General features: G+C 50.1%; 1 protein-coding gene across 6 annotated transcripts in view; it reads right to left on the bottom strand.

Annotated features, from left to right (window-relative positions):
* Tango2 (transport and golgi organization 2 homolog) overlaps positions 1-15826 on the bottom strand; it is a 51775-nt gene extending 35949 nt beyond the window's left edge. For 2 of the 6 annotated variants that reach the window (XM_028854160.2, XM_028854157.2), the window contains exon 1: positions 15598-15826. The gene's annotated coding sequence lies outside the window, so the exon portion shown is untranslated. Of the gene's footprint in view, positions 1-12267; positions 12443-15597 lie in introns of those variants that run through there. The other 4 variants (XM_037209916.1, XM_028854159.2, XM_028854161.2 and 1 more) reach the window with 4 other exon arrangements.
* Positions 15827-17021: the final 1195 nt, after the last annotated feature.

Below are 17021 nucleotides of genomic sequence, written 5' to 3'. Positions count from 1 at the left end.
AGTTGGGTTGGTAAACACAGCACCCAGAGCTGGCAGTAAATGTACCAGTAAATGAGACTAACACACAGGGAACTGAGGAAAGGAGCCAGAGCCAGCACGCCATGATCTAAGTTACACAGCAGGTTTTTTTTGCTCATGCAGACAGAAAAGGTTATAGATGTGCAGTAAGGACAGATTCAGACAAAAAGAGCCTCTAAACAGGTCACAGTATGTTTAAAAATATGTGTAGGCTTGGGAAAGAGAGAGAAAACAAAAAGAATATGCACAGTCTTAGATTAAAAAAAATATAGTTTTAAAATAAAGTCCCTAAAAAAGGAATAGAGTAATGAAATATATAAGCCATGGAAAATACACAGAGTCTGGATAACTATATTACTCTGTCATCTTTAAATTCTTTGACTACTAATGAACAGATGATAACTGCTAAGAAACATTTGATTATGAAAGCTGCTATATTAAACCAATCTATACATTTTAAAAATATCTTTACTTCAAATACATTATTTTGGGAAAGAGTTTTGCTTTTATTTCCATAGGAAATAAGAGCCTCTGGATTAAGAAAAATTAGGTTTGATTAAGGAAGAGCCCCCCTGAAAAATCTCCAATGGGAACAGATGCCCCAGATGATCCAACATTTCAGAGTACCTGTGTTGTAGTTTCCTCTGAGTTTTGCCCCCACAACAACTTCAAGGCTGCTGGCTAAGATGATCCAGCCTCACAGAATACTACAGTCAGGACTTGACCATAATCCTAAATTTTCTCAGGGTCCCCTAAAGATTACCAGTGCCCCCAGTCAACAGGAAGTAGTCTAGAGAACTATGCCCACATTTCTAAAAATAACTTGTGAATGTTTATCTTTGTTTAGGGGGGTTGGTTACAAGTTGTTATTGGTAATAGTCAAGAAAAAAGCTGAAAAAAGGAGATTAGATTCAGGGATCTCATTCTAAAAAGAAAAGGGAGAATATAGAAATACAATAAAGCTGGGCGGTGGTGGCACACGCCTTTAATCCCAGCACTCAGGAGGCAGAGCCAGGCGGGTCTTTGTGAGTTCGAGGCCAGCCTGGTCTACAGAGCGAGATCCAGGAAAGGCACAAAGCTACACAGAGAAACCCTGTCTTGAAAAACAAAAACAAAAACAAAAAAAGAAAGAAAGAAATACAATAAAGGTAGATTATTGAATCTACTTTTAAACAAATTAAAAAAACAGCTACTAGTCTCAAATATTTTACATTGATATGGATTTTTGTACATTGATAGAAATTTGAGGTTATTTTTATTATGTTGTATGTGTGTTTCTACTCTTGTTTGGATATTGTGCTCAAGTAGCTCATTTAAAAATATAATGTATAGCTTAAAAATACAGGTTAATAATTAGTCATCTATAATAGTTACCCATATATATCAAACTTATGGTCATTTCAGTTAGGTTTTCTAGGTATACAGAGATATATTTCAGACAGATAGGTAATCTTCAAACACTTCAAAGACCTACAGAATATAACATTTAAAATGTTTTAATAACCTAAGTCTTTTCATGAAAGTAAGACACGTCTGCTCCTGGCACCACTAATTACTTCAAAGAGGATGATGGGCATCAAAGAAACTTCCTATGGAGTTTGCTTTCTTTCATTTTTTAAAGAATGGGAACTTTTTATTATATATATATATGTGTGTGTGTGTGTGTGTATATATATATATGTGTGTGTGTGTGTGTGTGTGTGTGTGTGTATATATATATATGCAGTGTTCTTCCTGCATGTATGCCTGCAGGCCAGAAGAGGGCACCAGATCTCATAGCTGGTTGTGAGCCACCATGTGGGTGCTGGGAATTGAACTCAGTCCTCTGAAAGAGCCATCTCTCCAGCCCCAGAATTTGCTTTCTTTATGGCAAAAGCTAGCCATGTGGGCAAATAAACTGCCCTTGCCTCAATTGCTGACAGTTACTGTCCACACTGGGCCAGCAGGATGCAAGAAAAGCTACTGCTGAACTTTGCCAAGACAAGGTAAGACAGTCCTTCAGAATTCCCTGCTTCACAGGAAAGTCTGTCAGATATGCTAGGCCTGTAGGCCAGAGTTGAATGCCCCAAAGTTACAGAGGAACTTTGGGTGACTGTCCAGGCAGCCAGATGTCCTTGTCATTAGGTAACATTGCATCCTTCTAGGGTCTTTGATTAAGTTGAAGACTAGACAGTTATAGTTTTCCTTAGTTATGATAAAAGGTAAATTAGATACAAAACTTTGAAGTCACAAAGATAAATAACAGAATATTTTCTCTAATTTTGTCAAATACAAATAAACTAGATATTGTAACTGTAATTCTTTTTTTTTTAAAGATTTATTTAGTATGTATACAGTAGAGGGCGCCAGATCTCATTACAGATGGTTGTGAGCCACCATGTGGTTGCTGGGAACTGAACTCAGGACCTCTGGAAGAGCAGTCGGTGCTCTTAACCTCTGAGCCATCTCTCCAGCCCTCGTAACTATAATTCTTAATAACTGTTTTGTTATATATAGTTTTACTATGTTAAGGTTAAAACCTTTCTTTTTAATTAGACAAAAAGGAGGAAATGCTTTAGACTAATCCTTCTGTACACTGTGAATATGTATTACTCTCATTGGTTAATAAGATGCTGATTGGCTGATAGCCAGGCAAAAAGTACAGGTGGGGAGATCAAACTGAGAATGATGGGAAGGAGGGCAGAGTCAGGGAGACGCCAGCCAGCCTCTGAGCAAGCCGGACATGTAGAAAATGAGGTAACAAGCTGTGAGCCACATGGCAAAACATAGATTAATAGAAACGGGTTAATTTAGGTTGTAAGAGCTAGTTAGTAATAAGCCTGAGCTATTGGCCGAGAATTTATAAGTAATATAAGCCTCTGTGTATTTATTTGGGAACAGGCGACTGAGACAGGAAAACTCTACCTACAAATGACCTACTTTCTTCTTTTGTTTTTAGTTGTTGTTTGAGACAGGATCTCAGCTCTGGCTGTCCTGGAACTCTACAGGTCAGGCTGGTCTCAAACTAACAAAGAACCACTGGCCTCGGCCTCCCATATGCCCACTTTCACCAACTGGGCCTTACCCCTTAAAGGTTCCACAGTTTCCCAAAACTGTGATGCCTACTGGGGAACAAGGAAACACGAGCCTATAGGAGACAGGTTAGATTTGAACTATAAAAACTGAGTATTATAGGGGCTGGAGAGATGGTTAAGCAGTTAAGAGAACTGGCTGCTCTTCCAGGGGACCCAGGTTCAATTCCCAACACTCATATGATGGCTCATAACCATGTATAAACTGATGCTCTCTTCTGGTGTGCAGATATACATGCAGACCAAAACCGATATACATAAAATACATAAATAAACAGATGTTAAAACTGAGTATTGGGGCTGGAGAGATGGCTCAGAGGTTAAGAGCATCGACTGCTCTTCCAGAGGTCCTGAGTTCAATTCCCAGCACCCACATGGTGGCTCACAACCATCTGTAATGAGATCTGGCGCCCTCTTCTGTATACATAATAAATAAATAAATCTTTTTGAAAAAAAAAACCCTGAGTATTACGAAGCATAAGTCAGTCCCGTACTTTATTGGCATTAGTTTCATTCTTGGAGTGTGTACAGAAAATTAGAACGCCTTAGGCAGATACTGGAAGGAAAAGTGGTCAAAGATTCTCCAGGATGTGCAAAGCACACAACTGACACCCCCCCCCCACATCGCCCCAGCCTGCATGGGAATTCCTCCCAGACCAGAGTCCTGGTGTATGCTCTGAAGAGAGCCGCCCACTTTCTAGAACATGGGGTTGGGGTGGGGTGGGGGCTGGTCCACACACAATGAATGGATAAACATCATTACTATACAGATCTGTCCATGTCTGAAGACAGCCAAGGTCCATATACACAGACAACACAACAGAGGACGGTCTCAGTGTCCTGTGACAATCAGTGCTGCCAACCCCAAGAGTACCCCAGCTCTCTGACCTGTCCTTGGCTGTAGAGCCTCCCTACCTCCAGCTGTATCACCAGAGTCATGGCTGGCTCTGGCAAATAGGGACTGGGCCAGCCCTAACTAGAATGGGTGCTCTGGAGGGCACATGTGGCCACTGCTGGGTGAGGTCCAGGAATAACAGCACCTGGGACCTGGTGATGTCCCTGCCGACCGACCATGCCAGGAAGATGAGGGGGAGGGACGCTAGGACTGAACCTCAGTCACGGCACAGTCACGGCCAGGAAGGAGAACTTTGAGTGCGCCTACACACACTGTTGTTATTGAACACACCGGGCCCTGCCAGAAGGATGTGCCAGATGTGAAGGGACGAGTCCAGTCTCCTAGGGCTGCTGGTGGAAGTCTTCCCAGAACCATGGCTCAGACTCCCTGGTCCTAACAGCTAGCCAATCCAAAACCAAAAGTGCCCTGCAATTGAGCTTTAGACAGGGTCTCTCCCTGTTACTATGTAGACCAGCCTGGCCTTGAACTCAGAGATCTGCCTGCCTCGGCCTGCCAAGTGCTGGGATTAAATGCACGTGTCACCACACTCAGCTGAACTATTCTTGGTACATAGCTGATCGGGAAGGACAGTTTTCCGGCATTCCTGGTCCATTCGCTAATAATGCTTCCAAGAACTGTCCCAGCAGTCACTGTCCACTCAGACTGTCTGAGGTCTCTCCACTCCTCCAGCTGAGGCTCCTTACTTTTCGGTGGGTGTGGGTATCTACATGCCTGCCTCATGACCTACCATCCCCTCCATCCCCTTCCTTCAGCTTTGTGGAGATGCCTAGCAAGTCTTATATCACAGCAAACAAAATTTCTTTTTGTTGTTGTTGTTCTTTTTGCTTTCCGAGACAAGGTCTCATGTAGCCCAGGCAGTCCGGTCCCTCAGGACAAAGAACTGTCAGGTGTATGAGGTAACTGTCGAATGTCAGAGCATTCAGGCTTCTGTGGAAAAAGCAAGGCCCACACCCAATACTAAGTCCTACCCAGTGTTGCCTCTGCTTCGGCAAGTGGGCTCGGTCCCCTGGTATGGAGCCTGCCTACCTCCCCTGAAAAATCTGAGTCACAAAACTCCTTTGTTCTCCACATTTTGAAGGGAAGATTCTTCCCTTTAAGACACCATTATGGCTGTCTATGGCCATGCTGTATCTCTAGTCTAGAATGGAGAGGTTGTGGTGGTTTGAAAGAAAATGTCCCCAAAGGGAGTGGCACTGTTAGGTGTGGCCTTGTTGGAGAAGATGTGACCTTATGGAGGAAGTGTGTCACTGTGGAGGCAGGCTTTGAGGTCTCATATATGTTCAAGCCACACCCAGTGAGACAGATGACTTCCTGTTGCCTGCAAGATGTAGGACTCTCAACTACTTCTCCAGCACCACATCTGCCTGCATGCCACCATGTCCCAACATGATAACGGACGGAACCTCTAAAACTGTAAACGAGCTACTCCAATTAAATGTTTTCCTTATAAGAGTTTCTGTGGTCACAGTGTCTCTTCACAGCAGTAGAAAACCCTAAGACGGGGTATCTCTCCTTCAGGTCCCCCGTCAGGACACACATAGCAGCATCCTTCCAAACGAAGCTCTTCTTGGACCTGAGGGTCCACTCTCCCACTAACAAAACTCTTTCGAGGCCTGATCTCATTTTAGGTCCTTCGCCTGAACCTGAATTTTAAGTTACAATAGCTTTGAACTCACTATAGAGCCAAGGTTGACTCTGAACTCCTCTTCCTTTACCTCAAGTCCTGGAATCACAGGTATATGCCATACTAAACTAAAATTTCCCATCTTTAGTTTGTATCTCCTATCGTTCTGAATAACTCCTTTCCTATTCCAATGTGAGATCCCCTTTTCTGGCTTTTCGATTGGCCTTGTCTGTCTGTTTAGATGGTGCAAGTCAGGGGCCACAACTGGGCTTCTCAAATGCACAGCCAATCCCTGGGTTATCTTACTGAGCCATCCGGCCTGCCCCACTTCATCTGACTTCTGACGCCTTAGGTCTGGCAGCATCCCAGGCTTCAATGGTGCGGCAGTTAGCCTTCACCCCAGTTTGGGCTCTCATGTCTCGAGAAGTGGTTTCTTTCCTGGCTATTCACAGACGCTATGGGTTGGATACATCCCAAACTCAGCCTTCCACCCCCATGGGGTGGTGGTGCTGCTGAGAGGTGATAAGACATCTAAGAGTTTGGGTCTAGGGGGCTGGAGAGATGGCTCAATGGTTAAGAGCATTGGCTAATCTTCCAGAGGACCAGGTTCCAGTTCCAGCACCCACATAACAGCTTAAGACGGTATGTAACTAGTTCCAGAGGATCCAATGCCTCTGAGAGCACTACACACATGTGGTGGACATGCATACATGTAGGTAAACACCCATACACATATTCAATTAAAAGGGAAAAATAATTTAGGCCTGGAGAGGGGCCCTTGTGGGGCTTTTAAAAAAGCAGGTTATTACGAGTCTTCTCACATACGTTCCTGTCACGGCCGTCTGCCGGGTGATGCAGCATGTGGGGCCCCAGGGCTTATCAGAGTTTACATCACACCTTGGACTTTCAACACCCCAAACTATGAGCTTAAAAAAGATCTGGGGGCTGGAGACATGTCTCAGCAGTAAGAGCACTCCTTCCAAAGGACCCCGGTTCAATTCCCAGCACCCACACGGAAGCTCACAGCTGTCTCTAACTCCAGTTCCAGAGAATCCGACACCCTTACACAGACATATACGCAGGCAAACCTATGCACATAAAATAAATCATTTTAAGACTGTTTTCTTTAGAGTCAGCCTACTTTGTCTTTTCTGCTGTGGCAATGAAAACTAGGATAACCGAGCCTTTACACAGTGGCCATGACAATACACACATAGAGTTCTACCACTTAGGAGACAGACAGGAAGATCACAAGTTCAAGGCCAGTCTGGAGTACAGGGGACCTTATCCCAAAAAAAGTGATCTTCTAGAAGCCGAGCTGGGCCATCCAAAGCTGCACTGTAACTGGCATGTCTGGAAGGAAGGAGGGTTCACTGAATAAACACTTGCGCCCCCATTCTAACTACGCAAATGGCTAAAGCAAGGCACCCTAGGAACTGGAATTCTCCCAGGAATCTCCAGCTTGTCAGGCGACCTCACAGGAGACTAACCTGGCAGGACAGACTGGAGCTGAGACCTTGCTGGACTGCTTAGTGGCACTTCTTACCTTCCCCTTATCTGCACCCTCAGGTTAGGGACCCTGCCGATGGGCGGAGGAGTCAGCCAGCCTTTACAGGCTATCTATCACCCTCCCTGAACTGCTAAGGCATTGGCATGCAGCAGCCTTGAGGTAGGGCGAACACCAGAATTAGTTTCCTAATTATTCCTATTTAGCGCCTTCATCAATCTGCTAAATTCAGAGGTCCTTCTCTAAGACTACAGACACAGAGATGCCAACTCCATTATATTACAGCTTCCCCTGCCAGCATTGTTAAAGGGTATGATCACCTGAAACCCATCTCAGAGCACCTGACTGGACAGGCCTTGGGGGTAAGAGGGACAGGTATGGTACACAATCTCTTTGTCCTTCCTGATGTGGTCATACTGAATAAATCTTTTCTGCTTGCCACTGTTACATTGGGTATTTAATGTTTTTAGGTTTGTTTATGTGTATAAGCGTTTTGTCTGCACGTGTGTCTGTGTACCTTGTGTGTGCCCAGGGGCAGTTGTGAGCTCTCATGTAGGTGCCAGGAACTGAACCTGGGTCCTCTGCAAGAGCACCAAGTGCTTTAACAGGTCAGCTGTCTCTCCAGTCCCTTAATTTGGGTCTTTTAATTGGTTTATTGAGGACAGTGATAGAACTTGGCTTGTTGGGACACAAGCTGCGATTCCAAGTCCAGTAATAGTGCTATCCCTGTTAGCCAGGCCAGATAGTCTGCCAGTACCAAAGCCTCTGAGGTAACCCGGTGAGGAGGTCCACAGCATTCAGTATTTTATGTGTGTGTGGTGCTGGGGATGGAACCTACAGCCTCCATCATGCCCTAGCTTGCTTACAAGTGCTCTAACACATTACACCCGAAGCCCTCAGGGCTGGAAGCCAGCTTATAGCCTTCCAGTGGTGCTGTCCCTGTCCTGGAGCAGCACACAATGGCCAACAGCAACAAGTCCCTGCTCCTAAGGCGGTGGCAGGGAGGCAGCAGCCAGGAGAGCAGGCATCACTCTGGGCCATGGGCTCAGAAGGCAGACAGGAACATCTTGTCTCAGAGACAGCCAGAGGACAGGAAGCAGAGGCCTGGGTGCCAGCAATGGTTTCTCCGTCTGACTGCGAATGGCTAGGCTCCCTGGTAGAAGCCATCAAGTGAGATACTGAAAACCTGTGCACCTGCGTTAACATGTTTCAAGACAAGGAAGAAAGCTTGTGCAGCCTGCCCATCCCATGCCGATGCAGGTGGAGGAGAAACAGAACAGACGTGTCATGGTCCAGAACACAGGGACGCAGGGCACAGCACAGGCGGACTGCCTGACAACAGCATCATTCAGCGGAGCAGTGTGCACCACACGCTTGGGGCCTAGGGGAGAAGGCAAGCAGGGCAGGTGGGCAGAAACCTGGAGATGCAGGAACGGGAGGCTTTATTTTTTCTGACTTTCCAACTGGAGGGCTAACATTTTGAGACAGTCTACCAGAGCTGTCTGAATCAAGGCTTTGGAGAGGTCACGTGATGTCTGCAGTCAGCTGACACACTTAACTAAAGGGAATGAAAATGCACTTTTAGGGCTGCCCAGTCTGCCAGTCGGGGAGGATGGTCAGTGGACAGGTCCCTTAGGCTTCCAGCCCACTCCAGCAGCCACATTGCTGCTGGGCGTGGTAGTCCTGGCGGTGAAGCTGTTCTTTTGGGCAGGTAGAGACAGAGAGTCAGACAGAAACTCCTGATGTGATGGGCTGTGATCTGGGCTCCAGGGAGCTGCCAGAAGAGGAGGTAAACACACATGGAACACTGTGTCACCGTTCCTGAGACCTCGGCTAAGAAATCGTGACGTCTGGAAATTCTCCCAGCAACCAATCCAAAACAGCACCCTCCTCTCCCCCCATCTCGGCAGCCAGGGCTCCTTAAGCCAATGGCTGCTCATTCCAGCTATTACACAGCAGCTCACCATGACAATCTCTCTCCTGTGACACCTTCTACTCAGCCCTCCCCAATGTTCGGAGGACATTAATTCAGCCCCACACCAGGGTGCCACTGTCTCTTCACAGTTCAAAGAAACAGCACAACCCAAACATACTGTGGGTATGAGAGAAAGCTGTGGATACAGGGCAGACTTGCGCTTCAGCCAGTCTGCTCCCACCCCCACCCCCACAACAGGGACAGGCTTGGCCTTTAGATGGCTTCTAATACCTCATGGTGTATTGAAAAATAAATAAATACAGTATTCTGTTTAGTTTAGTTTTTGAAACAGGAGCCCTGACATGTCTAAAACTCTCTACATAGACCAGGCTGGCCTAAATTCTTAAGAGATCTGCCCACCTGTTTCCCAGGTACTGGATTAAAGGTGTGTGCCACCACACCCAGAAAAAATATGGCATTCTTGCCTTGTTTTCTTTTTTTTTTTCCCGAGACAGGGTTTCTCTGTGTAGGCTTGGCTGTTCTGGAACTTTGCTTTGTTAACCAGTCTGGCCTTGAACTCAAAGAGATCCACCCGCCTCTGCCTCCCGAGTGCTGGGATTAAAGGCGTGTGCCACCATTATGGCATTCTTTAAGAAAACAAAAAAGATTTATTTATTTCATGTATGTGTTTTGCTTACATGTATGTCTGTGTACCGTGTGCATGCCTGGTGCCTGCAGAGGTCCAAGGAAAGAGGTCTCAGGTTTCCTGGAACTGCAGTTGTAATTTGCTTTCTGGGTGAAAGGAAGAGAAGCCAGGGCCTCTGAAGGAACAAGTGCTCTTACCTGAGCCATCTCCACTCACAACTTCCCCAAAGAGAAGATAAAAGCAAGCACTTAAACAGTGTGCCTGTGGAACACAAATGTCAGCGGTGTGCCGAGGGGCAGCTGCTGGGGAGGTGGTGCTGGTCTTCTAAGTGTGTATTTATCATTTTTGCATTCTCAAAAGGGAACTGAGTACGACACACACACTTGTAATCCTAGCACTTGGGAGGCAGAGACAGGAGGTAACAAATCCAATGCCGATCTCGGCAACACAGCTAGAGCAGGTAAAAGCACGTGCACAGCCTGCTGACCCAAGTCCAGTATCTAGAATACACAGCACAAGGAGAACCAACTCATAAAGGCTGTACTCTGTGCACAAGCCTGAGCATCTCTCTCTCTCTCTCTCTCTCTCTCTCTCACACACACACACACACACACACACACACACACACACAAAGAAAATAACAAGAAAAAAGTTTCTCAGCACTCTGGAGGCTAAGAAATAAGACAGACATGAGTTCAAGGCCAGCCTGGGCTACAAAGCAAGTTCTAGGCTAGTCAAGACTATACTGCAAGACACTGCCCCAAAGAGCAATGACCAGTGAGAGTTCTGCCTACCTCTGCATCCCAGGGGCGAACTACCACGTCCAGCCTCATTTACAGGTATTTTATGTTAAAATAGCAATGACCCAGGCTCAAGGCATGAAAAAATGTATCTGACCTTGAGTATGGCCTTATCTCTTTACCCAGACACCGTGAGAGAACTTCAAACAAAACTGTTTACAGTAAGATAGCCTACCCCTGAGGGCACACTTTCACCACATAACCTCGTCAGGTGCCATCAGAAACCATCCAAGTGACAAGACGGAACCTCAAACCTCACTCAATGAGTTGCTTTTTTGGGGGGCGGGGAGGAGTTAGTTTTTCAGGACAGGGTTTCTCTGTGTAACAGTCCTGGCTGTCCTAGAACTCCTTTTGTAGACCAGGTTGGCCTCACCCGCCTCGACCTCCCCAGTGCTGGGGAGTGGCCACCATGTTCACCGGCCGGCTAAATGACTTGCTTTTGAGAAGCCCAACCTCTGGGGTATCTTTCACTTTTTCTGAGCACCTCTTTTGCTCCTAATCTTCATGCTTAAGCCTTTACTGAAATATTTTAACACAATCTCCAACTCTGCTTCATAAACTGGCTAGCCTGGATCCTGATGAGACATGAGTTCGGGGCCTTAGAACTAGAGGAAACCCTAGGCTGCCGAGGGTGACAGCTGGGAACTGTGTCTTTCTGACCTGTGTCCCCCCACCTCCCCCAATGCTGACACAAAAGTGCAATGGAAATGTGGGATTGGGAGCCATGGTGGGAACACCCCACATCCCTGCACTAGGAATCCAGGAGGAGCAGAGGCTCTGCTCTATCGGGCAATAGCCACCCTCTCCAGAAGATCACATGACTGGGGGGTGGGGCGGAGGAGCACAGCCTGGAAGCCAAGCACCCTGGGCTGGAGCAGCCTTGTAAACACTTGACTCCTTAGCTAGAGTTTCCTTCACTATGGACAGTGCTGGACCAATGAATATTGTCTTAGAAAGTTGTCTAGAGGATGCCTTTCACGGTGCCAGCCAGCTGTCCTTTATAGCTGCTGTCACATCTACCTCAGAGGTCGGCTCTGAGCCCAGTAGGGGCAAAACAGCAGTCAGCAGGTCCAACCAGCAGACAGTGCTAGAAAGACGCACTTCACTGGGGGAGGGGCGGGAGGGCTGAGGATCAGGGACTTGTGGAAGGTCATAAGGTTCACTCTAAAGACGCGACCTAGCCGGCAGAGAGGAGCACGGGAGAGACACTGAGGGTAGACGGGTGGGGTCTCCACATCGGAACCTCCTGGCCCACACCTGGGCTGCTAAAGAGCCTAGAGTGGGGCCAGGCCTGGCCTGGATGCAGTCTACACGCAACGCTCTCCAGTTCCGGGCGTGGGTTTACCAGGCCAGCCCAGGCACAGGAATGACCCAGCACTTGCTGCCTACTCTGACACAACGTGAGGCCCGAGGCCTCATAGCAGGCTTCAGGGCGAGAGGGGGCGGCGTGACTAGGCTCCAGAGCGGTCCCTGACGCTGGAGGCTGCAGCCCTCTACCCTGCAACAACCATGCATCTCCCTGTCCCACCAATCTAGCCTCTTACACAGCGAGTCTGCTCCTGTCTGCCGTGACCCCCTCCCCGCACCTAGTCCTGACAGGCATAATCAGAAACATCCTTCAGTACCGTGGGGGCTGCTTTCAATGGTCAGAGAAGGTCTGGTCTGTCGGACTAGAGTCCCGAGCCAGGCTACTGAGTTTCCATTTTACGCCTTGGAAAGGCGAAACTGAGTTAGGACGAGAAGGTGCGGGCCGCCTCGCCCTCGACCAACCTGGTCCAGACCGCGTTCCAGGAGCCCGGCGCCCGACCGCGGGTTAGCCCCGCCAGGAGCGCAGCCCGGCCGCCCCAGCCTCCCGCCGCACACTCACCGCCTCCGCAGCCGCCGACTTCCGGGTGCCGCACCCGCGCACCTCTGCCACCAGCCCGGGCCCGCCCGGCCCGCCGCCAGAGCGCTCGCTATTGGGCGCAGCAGCGAAGGGCGGAGCGGCGCACCCAGAGCCGCCGCCTTGTTGGCTGTGCGTGCCGTCGCTCAGAGACTCGGCGCTCCGCCCCCGCAGCTGCGCCAAGACTGGAACTGCGCCAAAGCTGGAGCTGTGTCTGGGCGCTTCATGCTGCCACAGCAACCCCAGCCTGCGGGGTATCTCTGGGAGACGGAGATAGCCCCTGAACCCCCACGGGTTCAGGCGCCGGAACCGCCGTCCGTAGGCTGTGTTCTGATCTTAGCCTCTAGATCTGTCCTGGATCTGTCCCTTCCCTTTGCCGCCTCCAATTCCGTCCAGACTGTCTGTCTGGCCTCTGACCCCTCATCTATCGCAGTCCTTGCATTAGAAACCACCCAACACAGAACTTGGACTTTTGCTCCACCTCGCCTTCCATAGTCTTTGAGCAGACATGGAGGCTGTCCTGAAGGTCCAGACCTCAGGGATAAGGAGTTGACTACGCTTGAACTATGCTCGGGCGTGGGGCCTTCAGAACAGGACAGAGGCATTCATTCACTGGGGCTTCCTGTGCCCGTTAGCATCAGGTTGTGTCAGGGGCCTGGGCATCACTAAGGTGGAGCAAACAAGTCCCTCCCCAAGGTGAATACTCAAGACAATGACAAGGATGAGAAGCACAATAAGGACAATGGTATTGTACCACAGGCTCTCAAACCGGTGTCTGGATGCCCAGCTCTCACTCGGTTAAGCTATTCAGTTGAAGTAAAATAAAGGGCTAGCAAGATGTGCGTACAGATGCTTGCTGTCCAACCTGGCCACCTGAGTTCCCTCCCTGGGACCCACAAGGTGGAAGGAGAGAACTGAGTCCTCAAAGTTGTCCTCTGACCTCCACATGTACATTGTGGTGAATACACACTAAATAAATTGTAATTTTAAATTTTTTTAATGGCAAGTGGCATTATGGAAGCTTGTATGGAAGATCTAGGTGCCACGGTCCCAAACTGCAATGCTGATATTTTGCAGATAACTGGAACTCAGAGAGGCAAAGGCAAGGCTGTAGCCAGACCCAGCCACGGAGGCTGCTCTGCTCATCTCACTGCCTCACCTGTATTCCTCCTCCCCAGAGCCAGTGGAAACCACTGCAACCAACATAAGAGGACTCGGCACACCGTGACGCATGGCCAGCAGGTGGCAGACCTAGCTGGGCACGTCCATTCCCGGTCCATTCCCCCTCCAGTTTAGTACAATTGCTCCATGCTCCCTCTAGCGACCTCCCACTGGGCAGCCAGACCACTCAGTCTACAGCATTCAGAGGTAGTACTGGAGGTGGGCATGTAGGACATAGGCTTGGGGATAAATGAGTATGGGCTGGGTTATGGGCCAGCAGACACACAATGGCTTGTCGCCAAAGCACCAAGCCTTGGAGTGGGACGCGGGTTGGACAAGCTTTCCCATCACTAACAGAGATGCAGGAACAGGTTGGATGGTGGTTCAAATCCCATCACAGGCAGCAGGTGGCTTGCCCCCCCCTCCATTCAAGTCTGGCTCATTGCCGTCCCACCTCCAACTGCACATCCATCACCACGTTTGTAGCCACCCTTCGGGTGCTGACTGGATGGAAAGTTCTTCCTGACACACACTCTCACTCTGTGACTTTCCCAGCGCTGTCCCTCCAAAGCTGACCAGCAGCTGGCTAGACAGGGTGAGGCTGCGGGAACACTGAACTATCGGCCCCCTGTGGTCCTCTGCTCCACTTCTGACCCCTGCCTAGTAGGCAGGCTGCAAGATAGCACCCCGAGACCTACCTGAGCCGCTCTACCCACCCTGGTCTTTGCTGTGCATTAAGTAACCAGGCTCTAAAGCAGACAGGTCTCTGGAAGGGGGCATTCCTAGCTTGAGCTAATTTGGGAGGAATGTTTCCCTTTTGCCCTCTTCCAGCAGAGAAGAGACATGTTCAGCCTCTTTGTACCATCAGCAAGTATTCGGGAATAGTGATACAGAACTATGAGGTTTTCAAAAGAAGGGCTCCCGGATGCCTAGGGGCCCATGCCTTTGGAGAATGCCAGGGGACAGCTGGACTTACTAAATCCACTTCTGATGGAGGAAAGGGACTCCCCCACCACATAGCAACTTAGCCAGAATGGCAACTGCAGTGTTTCTCTACATGGAGAGCTGCCTTCTGGGAGGACTCTGTCTTCTTGGGGGTGCTCACTCTATCTTCCCAGAGCTGCAACAATATCTCAATGCTAGGATGCCAAATGGTGTTCATTTCAAGTGCCAATACCAATGGAGTAGAGCTATCAGTTTTTATTGCTAGAGAACTGGTGGACCCGGGTGGACCCAGAAGTGAGATCTTCCTCCAGGGATTTTACTTTCTCGTTCTTGCCAAGCAACCATTATTGGGTGAGCATTGCTGGACTCAGCATAAGTGGGTGAATTGTGACTGTCTGGGAACCCCCCCACACACACTGGCCTCCACTAGCACTATCTGTAGGGGCCTTGGAAATACAGACAGTCCAGAAGTTACTAATTTCTGGGTGCATCCAGGGCATGAAAGGCTTATAAGCAAGCACAGGCCAGATTCATCTCTGCACTCTCATCTCCTGTTTACAGCATCCCTGGTGGTTCCCCTCCACTGCCTTATGTCACGCAGAGATGTGGTTGGTGTTCTCTACCTGGCAGGGAAATGTGTTAATCTTTTCAGGCAGCGGATGATGCTCCTTGATGTTTCTCCAAGACTCAAAGCACGGCAGAGGAAATGCCGACACCAGGGTCGGGTGGGGAGAGATAAACACACAATTCCCCTTTCCCAGGAAAGAGCAGCTTCACGGGGAGTACCCAAGGGCTCTGGTTTGACAGAAGAAACAAACCCTAGTTTTACCAGTCTGTTTTTGCCCTCAAAATCACTGCAATCATCCCCACCCCTTGCCAGCCTCGCTAACCTTGTCTGTCCTTGCTGGGGCAATGACCCCATGACCTGGAAGTCTGACCACTGGGTTCACACCCTAGTCTCCTAAAACAAGCAAGAACCTCCCCGGACCTCAATTTTCCATTTGTAAAATGGGAGCAGCAGTCCAACTCTCCTTGTAGGAGAAATGCCATTCTATGCCAATAAAAAGAGATCGACGCTCTGTGTCCGGCAAACAGTAGGCACTGAAGGATACCTGCGAACTGGGGATGGTGATGGAGACAGCGCTGCTGGAATCCGGGAGTGACCGCCGGCCCTGGGAGCTGCTGCTCAGGGCCTACTTATCCCGGAAAGTCCTCGGAAGGTGGCCGAGAGGGGGCAGCTCCGAGCCTTCTGTCTGCGCTGCAACCGCAGCATTCAAGGCAGGTGTCAGGGCCTCGGCCTGCTCCGCTAGGGGGCCGATCTTCCGCTAAGACTGACAACACCAGGAGCCCAACGGCAAGCTGCAATCTCTGCACATCCATCCAATCCGTGCGGGTTGCGGGGAGCGTCTCTCTACCAATGGGAAAATTCGCGGTTGGATGGGGCGGGGCGGAGGCCTCGTCGCCGGCCAGGTCCGCTTTGCGCACGGGTCGCGGGAGGGGTGGGAGGGCTAGCCGGCTCGGGGGAGGGGAGGGGGAGGGTTCTCCCCCCCGCACCCGCACGAGTTGTGGCCCCGGGAGCCGCGTCCGCTGCAGAGCGCTGGAGAGGCGGCTCCTCGCGCGCCGGGGGACCGGGGACGCCTGTCTTGGGGGCGGAGGCCGCGCTGCGGAGCCGCCCACGCCGCGCGCCAGGTGAGCTCGGCCGGGTGGGCGGGGTCCGGCTGTGGGCCTGGGGCCTGGGGCTGGACTCTCGTGTCTGGGCCAGGGCTGGGGTGTGTGCTAGGGGAGCGGGCTGGGTATAGAGTCTAGCTTGCGACGCGGACTCCGGTAGGGACGGGGTCCTGGGCTCGGACTCAAGGTCTGGGTGGGGTTCGGAAGCCAGTTCCCCTCTGCCCACCCGCGCCTCGCCCACGCCGGGTCTCCAGAGACCTGGGGGCGCTGGGGGCGGGTCCCTTTGTGCGTGACCTCAGGGCCCTGTCCGACTTGGACAAAGCTCCAGCTTCGTGCTACCCGGCTGAACACGACCCAGCTCCCGCAGCCTTGCCCTCCACGAGCCTCCGCAGCACCTGGCAGCCGGGACCAGGCAGCTATGGAAACTTTACAGGCACCCAGGGGCGGCGAGGCTGGGGAACTTCCTCGGTGAGCGCTGGGTCTTTGCGATGCCAATGGGATGTCCCCGCACCGCGCTGCTCCTAAGGCCTCACAAATGAGAGAAGAGGCGCTGCTGGGAATCCCTTGTCTGGTGTCTCTGCTTGGATCTCCTCCCTAGACACCCCTGCATTCCTCAGTGGGACGACAGTTCTAGACAATCTGCAAGCCTGGAGTTGCTCTGGGCAGGAGGCCTGGGTACCCTGGCTTTTGCTCTTTTAATTTTTTAGTAATTAAATGTTGCATACATGCAACACTTAACTATTTCAGTGTCAGGTATCAGAGTGTCTAGGGTACTAGGGGACTCTGCTTCTTCCCTGTAGATTCAGACATTTAGAAATGATGGAAAAGAAAGAAATTGTCCCATTTGTATTAAGTTTAGGCGCTCCCC

Source organism: Peromyscus leucopus, chromosome 12, assembly GCF_004664715.2.
Source record: "Peromyscus leucopus breed LL Stock chromosome 12, UCI_PerLeu_2.1, whole genome shotgun sequence".
NCBI classification, from domain to species: Eukaryota; Metazoa; Chordata; class Mammalia; order Rodentia; family Cricetidae; genus Peromyscus; species Peromyscus leucopus.
This window is presented reverse-complemented; position numbering and strand designations above follow the sequence as displayed.